This window comes from Montipora capricornis, unplaced genomic scaffold (assembly GCF_036669925.1).
Source record: "Montipora capricornis isolate CH-2021 unplaced genomic scaffold, ASM3666992v2 scaffold_433, whole genome shotgun sequence".
In the NCBI taxonomy this organism is placed as follows: Eukaryota; Metazoa; Cnidaria; class Anthozoa; order Scleractinia; family Acroporidae; genus Montipora; species Montipora capricornis.
This window is the reverse complement of record NW_027180166.1, coordinates 22665-30000: the sequence shown is the minus strand read 5'-3', so window position 1 is coordinate 30000 and position 7336 is coordinate 22665. Positions and strand designations below refer to the sequence as shown.

The following is a 7336-nucleotide window of genomic DNA, read 5'->3' as shown; positions in this document are numbered from 1 at the left end:
TATATATATTTTCCCATATGTTTACTATGTCATTTCTATTGTCAAATTAATATTGCTCCATGTTCGATTCAACTTTTAGTTCAGTCGTTGTTTCAGTCAATTAATTTCGGTTTTCACTTGGTGTAGCATTACGTACATTGCTTTGTAAAACAAAAGATCAGGAACAGTGCATTTTGCAATGAAAAACATAAACCACATGTTAGTTTTTTCTCCTAAGATAAAATGGGTAAAGTGAATGTATATGTTGCAGGTCAAAATTAATAACAGGTTAAAAAGTTTTAAGCTAGGTTGATTCTCTATTTCCTTGGTCACCTAGCCCTTATAATTGAAATGATATCATTACCTGAATTTAATTTTTACCTATCCTTAAGGGAGCATTTTCATTTAAGCCATCATTTAATAATGATGCTGTTCTAAGACTGCACTGCTGTATAAGTCCCTACAGTGTATATTTTATAAATCTTGTCTGGATAAAAGAGCCCTGGAATAATAATTATTATAATACTAATAGTATTTTATGCTTATATTAGACTACCATCAGTGAAGAGGTGTTTGTGGAGGTGGTGAAGCATTATGTGAATAGGAGAGCTCAAACCAGTTTGTGAAGGAATTCAGAAGGAGACAAATGGTCATGGCCAGGAAGGACAAAAGGTTCCAACCAGATGCAAAAGTGCATGTAAATGAGATCATTGCTGGCCACTCAGATCATAAAGAACGTTCACACCACCGCATAAAAGAGCTCATCATCAATTTTGGCGATGCAGTGTTAGGGAATCTCTACAGACCTGCCGAGCTAATATCACCGAGCAAAATCCAAATGCAAGATCCAGCAAGGCACAACTGGGAAAGATCCTTGCAGATGGAATTAAGTCAAACTTTAATATGCCCTTTCCTTGGAGTCTGGTTCCAGGTTCACAACTGCATGCAGCTCCTCCTCAAGGTAGAACCCCTTTAACGTAACACAACCTTCGGACATGAGTATTTATAACCCATCAACGTAAGGATTTATAATCCCCTAATGAAAGAATACATAAATACACACAGGATTTATAGCCCTGGACGTAAGGTTTTATAACCCCCGGACGTAAGGATTTACAACCCCCGCACGTAAGGATTTATAACCCCAGAACGTACGGAGTTTTCACCCCTGGACGTAACGTTTTATAACCCCAGAACGTGAGGATTTTTAACTCCTGGATGTAAGGTTTTATAACCCCTGGACGTAATCATTTTTAACCCCTGGACGTAAGGATTTATAAACCCTGGACGTAAGGATCTTTATCCCCAGAACGAAAGGATTTTTAACCCCTGGACGTAAGGATTTACAACCCCCAAACGTAAGGATTTTTAACCCAAGAACGTAATGTTTTATTCCCCTGAATGTAAAACGCTTGAATGTAAGACGTTATTATGAACCCCTGAATGTAAGACGTTCTCTGAATGTAAGACGCTTTGAACCCCTGAATGTAAGAGGTTATAAACACCCTAACATTAGACGTTTCGATCATTCGTAGCAGCTGGTTACAGGCCCATATATAAAAATAGCACAAAAAATAAAAACCCCCTTACGTAAATTGTCTCACTTATATAGCGACTATATGGCAACCCCCAGACTCGAGTATTTTTATAACGTCTTACATTCAGGGCTAGAAAATGTCCTACATTGAGGGGTTTATAACGTCTTACATTCAGGGGATTTGAAAGTCGTACATTCAGGGTGAAAGCGTCCAGGAGTTAGAAATCCTTAATTTCCAGAGGTTATAAATCCTTAAGTTGAGGGGTTATAAATCCTTAGGTTTAGGGGTTATAAATACTCGTGTCCCAGGGTAAATTACGTCCGGGGGTTGACACATAGTCGTATAGACATATACATAAGGGGGTTTTTATTTATTTTTTGTGTTGTTTTTATATATGGGCCTGTAACCAGCTGCTACAAATGATCCCACCAAAGAATTTAGAAATCCTTACATCCAGGGGTTGTAAATGCTTACAGGTTCTAACTTGTTACGTCCAGGGGCTTATAACCACTGGATGTAAGGATTTACAAAACCTGAACGTATGGATTTATTATCCCCGGACGTAAGGATTTGTAACTCCTGGACGCTTTCAGCCCCTGAATGTAAAACCCTTGAATGTAAGACGTTTTCTACCCCTGAATGTAAGACTTTTAAAACCCCTGAATGTAAGACGTTTTCTACCCCTGAATGTAAGACTTTTAAAACCTGTGAGTGTAAGGCACTTTCAACCCCTGAATTTAAGGCTTTCAAATCCCCTGAATGTAAGACGTTTTCTACCCCTGAATATTAGACGTTATAAACCTCTGAATGTAAGGACTTTTCTACCACTGAATGTAAGACGTTGAAAAATTGCGTTCCAATAAAAATTAAAACAGGAACTTGTTTATTTGTCCAACATTCAGCTATCTTTCTATAACTTCTATCTACGATTTCTTGGAAGCATAGTAGAGGAGATTAAGAAAGTATGACAAAATCTGTTAGGGCCGGGCCAAACGTTGAACTTTACATTTGATGAACTAAATAGAACCATTTAAGTTCATGATGACGTTTGACTGAATTAAGTTCGACTAACCGTATTTGGATCTACCCACACGTTCTATCTATCCTATTTCAGACAGATAGAGGATGTAAAGATAGAGTTTGGCCCGGGCCTAAGACGTTAAAGAACCCTTGCATGTCAAACTTTGACCACTAAAACACAATGCAATGTTGTTTAGTCGGTAATAGCATAGAACATGAAGACAGAAAGGCATATATTTTTAGTTTGGACTGAAAACTCTTCAATCTGCCTGGTGTCATTGATAGCAATTATTAGAATGTTTACTCGAGCAAGCGTGAAGCGTAATCATGAGTCTAGAATATTAAATTGTTGTGGTTGTAATCTCCCTTCAAGACTTGCGAGATAAATGGTAAAACGAGACTATGGACTTTTAACTTAAAATCTCTTGGTCATGTTTAAATAGTAAAAATCACACTTGGGCTAATATAACCTAAGCGGTTCCAGCAGGAACAGTAACTTTTACTATAATCACATAGGTGATTAACGAAAATTCTCTGCGATGGTGTGTGGCCTCAAACCGTTTTGTAGAGGTTACCACAGTTAATAGAGGGGACTGGTTTTGAAGCTCGGCAAACATCAAAGGAGCAAACCAAGATGCCAAGATTTAAGTTGGAAAGTCCACGACCATGCACAACCTTTTGTTTTGTGCTCATACACTTTGCATGAATTACATAACCAACACGTTTCTATTGGTTAGTTCCTCAGTAAACAACTATTGTGTTTTATGAACGCTAAAGGGCCAAAAAAAAGAACAAAAAAATACAATAAAGAATTTTGGCGGGTTTCATAACCATTCCCCTCTATTGACTATGAGGTGACAGACGACGAAATACATATTTTTCAAACAATCACCTATGTAATAAAATAAAAGAACAATTCACCTCAGCCACGGTGCGTATCGGTGAATTGTTAAATATTTGTTTGTCAAATAAACTTCAATCTATTGCTGATGTAAACCAACAAGGTTAGAACAGTAACTGGACAAAAAACCTCCAGCCTAGGAATGTCGAAAGGACTTTGAGGAAGGACACATAAAGCAAATTGTTCTCAAGAGAACAGATCCCCCATGAGTGCGCCTCTTTTTAAAATCTTATTTTATTTCAGCTACGCATCTATTTTTAGACAGTCACCTGATTGGCCAGTTGTAATGTGGTAATGAAGTTTGTAAATATGCGCAAAATTGGGAACGTGAATTTAAAATAGCTTTGGAAAACTAAAAATAGATTTTAAAAAACTATGGTAAGGCATAGGGATCCGTACTCTTTATTACCGAAACATCAATTAAATACCAGCATACCATGCAAGCCGTCTCTTTGATCTTCCTTGATAAGTCCGGAAGAGGAAGAAGACTTTGCTAGCCGCCTTGAAAGCAAATTTATCTGTGCATGAGTCATGCGTGACCATAACCACAACACAAAACGGAAACAAACAGTCGGGATTTTTCCCGACTTATCAACTGAAGGAAGATCAAAGAGACTGCTCGCAGGAACTTTCTCCCGAAACAAGGCACAATGTCTTATTTCTTTGTACCAAGGGCCTGTTTACATGGAAGTTTCTCCTTTGGTCACGTCATTTACCAAATATGGTTGGGAGCTGAAATAGACAAATACAGAACAAGGCTAACCGTATAGTGAATGGAACTCGAGAAATGACTATTTAAAGGAGTCCATTGCAACAGTTTGATTTGATTTTTAGCCTGGTTTTATTTCATTGACCTTTATATTTTAAAAGAAACGGTATATCACTTTGCCAATTGGTACTAAAGCTTTGGGCATAGTCTCTCCTCTGGAAGATAAAGAAGGTGGTAGTGTCCTGGGGCCTAGCTCCTTTGGAAGTCCTGAAAGTGTTGTCTGGGGAAAATGTTCTGCCGGCCATCATGTAGCCAGAAGTAAGTCCCGGAAGTTTCAAAAGCAAACGGAAAAAAATCTGCAGCTTGGCCCACTGAGGTACCACGATGTTCGCCACTACACATAACGTGGTCATCGTGCCAATTGACTTACAGCCTATCGTTTAATGTCACCTTCAGAACAAAAAAGAGAACATAAAATGGCAAAGATGAAAACGTTGATTGCTTCAAATGTGCTTAACTTTGATCCTGCAATAGCTTTTGGCAAGGTTAAGGTCAGCTTACTTCTGCTGCAGAAACAAGGGTCACAGGCTTAAAACTAGAAGCTTGACCTTAAATGAATTGCATTTTTCGACTGTTAAGGTAAGCTATGTCAATAGAATTGTTCAAATGCGGCACTAGTGTGATCTATTGCTGTTATAGGTCGGTCATTTATTTACCACATGTGGTTTGCTGAAGTATAGTATTTTGCCATTGTCCATAAAGCTTGATGAAAACATTTCTGAGGAATTTAGTCTGTTTATTCAAGTCTTTATGTGCATGTTTTTTTTTTTTGTTAACTAGACCCCTTCTGGTTGCTGGTATGTGGGCTGATATATACTAAGGGAAGTATGCAAGTTTGTAGTTTCCAAAGGTGGTCTATTTGCTGTGCATTTGCTGGAAAATTTATTGTTAATTGGCTCAGGAAAAAAATGACAAATACCTAAAGGGATGAACCAGCTTGGAATTGATTTTGACCCCTTGAAACCCGAGAGCACATAATATAAGCCTGGCATTTTCGGTATCACTAGTTTTTAGACAGGATAGGTACTTACAGTTCCACGGTTTCCACTGTTGTCATCATCACAGTCATCTCCCTGACTTTCCTTTCGGATGCGGTTAGCTAGCAACCCCTGTAGGTCAATAGTTTATTAGACTCAGTTGCAATAACTAGATATACAGCTGAAATAAGAAAAAAGAAACAGAAAGTTTGCCGTAACTCTTGCATAAACTGTGCGACCTGCTTTCTAAATCCATTAGTTTATTTGTATGTGTACAGTTGAAGAAGATCATCCTTGGAAACTTTACCTAAGCCTCAAAGGCCATGATTCTTTTCTGTCTCACCTAAATAGAATAAAAAAAAAAGCAAAACTACTATAATAATGGTATATGGTGCAAAGTTTACATTTGAATGCTCAAAATACACAAACACACTAATACTTTTGCAGGGGTTATAATGGGGATGAGTGAAATGGACTTATTGTTCTTTTTGTTCCTTGTGTGACTTCCAATAAATTTACATGTATATCAACATTAAGTCCATTAACAGTAGTTTACTTCCCAAACATCAATTTTGACAATCTTTAATCCTCAAAGCAGCTGTTACCCAAAAAATAACTTTTATTGTCAGTTCTACGTTCAGTGCTGAAGAAGGTGCAGCACTGGATTGGATTCTTAGACGTTTAACACATTGGATATTGGAAGTCCAACAATTTTATCCCATATCAAACAATGTACTCAAGAAGACACATTAAGGCTCAATAAGCGAAGGTAACTTGTATTGTGAACAACACAGGAAAACAAGTAATGACGAGAAAGTTAAAGATATGCACAGTTTTCTTCAGCTTGCTACATATGTTCTTGTCGTCCTCTTGAGTTTTTGTGCTCTTGAACTGCTAAGAACGTAACATACACAGAGAGACTGTAAAATGTAAATAACCTTAGCTTTCGACATTAATTTTGAAATTACTTTCATTGCTTCAAGGATTGCTTCACTACATTAAACTGGTCATGCTAATAACCATAATACAAATTGCCTATAGTTACGAATAAAGTGCAAATGTGCAAGCAAGTCTGTAGAAGATATTTGCACTAACAATGACTTCTGCTTCAGGTTCTCGTTCATCTGTATTCCATATCTCTTCAATTTCCTAAAAGTGTTAAGACATGCGAGTTAAGGACTTGTGTTTGTTTTGTCTATTCCTTGCACTTTCTAATAATAACATTTTTGATATTGAGGGACTGCCAAAATTACAGATTGACGATACTCATCCTCTTGCATGTTTTTTAGCTTTCTCTGTTGCTGCAATAGGTCCCTGAAAGTTAAATATTAATGGTTCCAGATGTTTATGTTTAATTAAGGCATTGTAAAAAAGAGTATATAAATCATATTTTATAGTCTTTTAATTAAACTTTAAGACTGTATAAAGACTTTTGGACAATATTGTGCTAATAAATCACCACAGAGTTCGTGGTGACAGTACTGTATAAACATCGTATTCTGTAATGAATTTAGATCATAAAGCCATTCTAAGTGGCGTATCTATATCTTCGGTTTCCTTATCAATGACATTCTCCCGGTTATATAATCTTACCTTTGTGATTTCAAGATGCCTGATGCCTTAAGGGAATCATCGCCTATTGCAGCTATCACTCTGCCTATATAGTTTGGTTTGTTTCCTAGGATGTAAAAGTTACAGTGACTGTTGTGGCTTGAAAGGTCTGATGTTTTACTAGTCAGGTAACTCTCTTGTTTCATTGTTCCCTTTTTGAAGTAACTGTGTGGCTCAGAGAGTATGTGACATACACCACTAACAAAGTGTGCATTTTGTATATTGGCGCATTAGAATCGGTGATTTGAGAACTATGGGATCATACGAACGGTAAGGTTAAGTAGAGTTTGGCATCTCACATGGCTTCTGTCTAGTTTGTTATATAATCCATTTATGGAGGTTTAGGGATAATTTCCGTAGGGCTAAAGGTAGATAGAAAGTTTGGAAAGCCTTCCATCTTAGGATTTGTTTCACGCATCTTACAGGGTTGGGGAAGAATCTAGCACAGTAATTTATGAGGCCAAGGAAGCTGCGAACCTTGTTTGGATTTGTAGGCCTCTGGGCATTTTTGATGGCAGAGACTTTCTGGTCATCAGGACTT

At 37.4% G+C, this 7336-nt stretch overlaps 1 pseudogene; it reads right to left on the bottom strand.

The window, feature by feature from the left end:
• The window catches only part of LOC138035821 (uncharacterized), a 15632-nt pseudogene extending 8691 nt beyond the window's left edge, over positions 1 to 6941 (bottom strand).
• Between the last annotated feature and the right edge of the window lie 395 nt (positions 6942 to 7336).